Here is a 1,145-nt window from a genome sequence, read left to right as displayed (position 1 = left end):
GCAAAGGAAAAAAACTGGATGGAGAATGAGTTTGATGAATTGAAAGAAGTAGGCTTCAGAAGGTGGGTATAACAAACTCCTCTCACCTAAAGGAACGTGTTCTAACCCAATGCAAGGAAACTAAGAATATTGAAAAAAGGTTAGATGAATTGGTAACTAAAATAACCAATGTAGAGAAGAACATAAATGCTATGATGGAGCGGAAAAACACAGCATGAGAACTTCATGAAGCATACACAATCTTCAATAGCTGAATCGATCAAGCAGAAGAAAGGATATCAGTGATTGAAGTTAAAATAATAAAATAAAGTGAGAGACAAGATTAGAGAAAAAGAGTAAAAAACAAGGAAAAAAGCTTCCAAGAAATATGGACTATGTGAAAAGACCAAATCTACATTTGATTGGTGTACCTGAAAGTGAGGGGACAATGGAACCATGTTGGAAAACACTCTTCAGCATATTATCAGAAAAACTTCCCCAACCTAGGAAGGTAGGCCAACATTGAAATCAGAAATACAGCGACCACCACAAAGATATTCCTCGAGAAAGGAAACCCCAAGGACACATAATCGTCAGATTCACCAAGGTTGAAATGAAGGAAAAAAATGTTAAGGGCAGCAGAGAGAAAGGTCGGTTACCCAAAAAAGGAAGTCCATCAGACAAACATCAGATCTCTTGGCAGAAACCCTACAAGCTAGCAAAGAGTGGGAGTCAATATTCAACTTCCTTTGTTATTTTTAGTATTATTTTTTGTTATACTTTAAGTTCTAGGGTACATGTGCACAACGTGCAGGTTTGTTACATAGGTATACATGTGCCATGGTGGTTTGCTGCACCCATCAACTCCTCATTTACATTAGATATTTCTCCTAATGTTATCCCTCCCCCAGCCCTCCATCCCCTGACAGGCCCAGGTGGGTGATGTTCCCCACCCTGTGTCCATGTGTTCTCATTGTTCAACTCCCACCTATGAGTGAGAACATGTGGTGTTTGGTTTTCTGTCCTTGTTATAGTTTGTTGAGAATGATGGTTTCCAGTTTCATCCATATCCCTGCAAAGGACATGAACTCATCCTTTTTTATGGCTGCACAGTATTCCATGGTGTTTATGTGCCACATTTTCTTAATCAAGTCTGTCACTGATGA

This window comes from Trachypithecus francoisi, unplaced genomic scaffold, assembly GCF_009764315.1.
Source record: "Trachypithecus francoisi isolate TF-2019V2 unplaced genomic scaffold, Tfra_2.0 Lachesis_group6, whole genome shotgun sequence".
NCBI lineage: Eukaryota > Metazoa > Chordata > Mammalia > Primates > Cercopithecidae > Trachypithecus > Trachypithecus francoisi.
The sequence above is the reverse complement of the archived record's forward strand: the minus strand, read 5'-3'. Positions refer to the sequence as shown.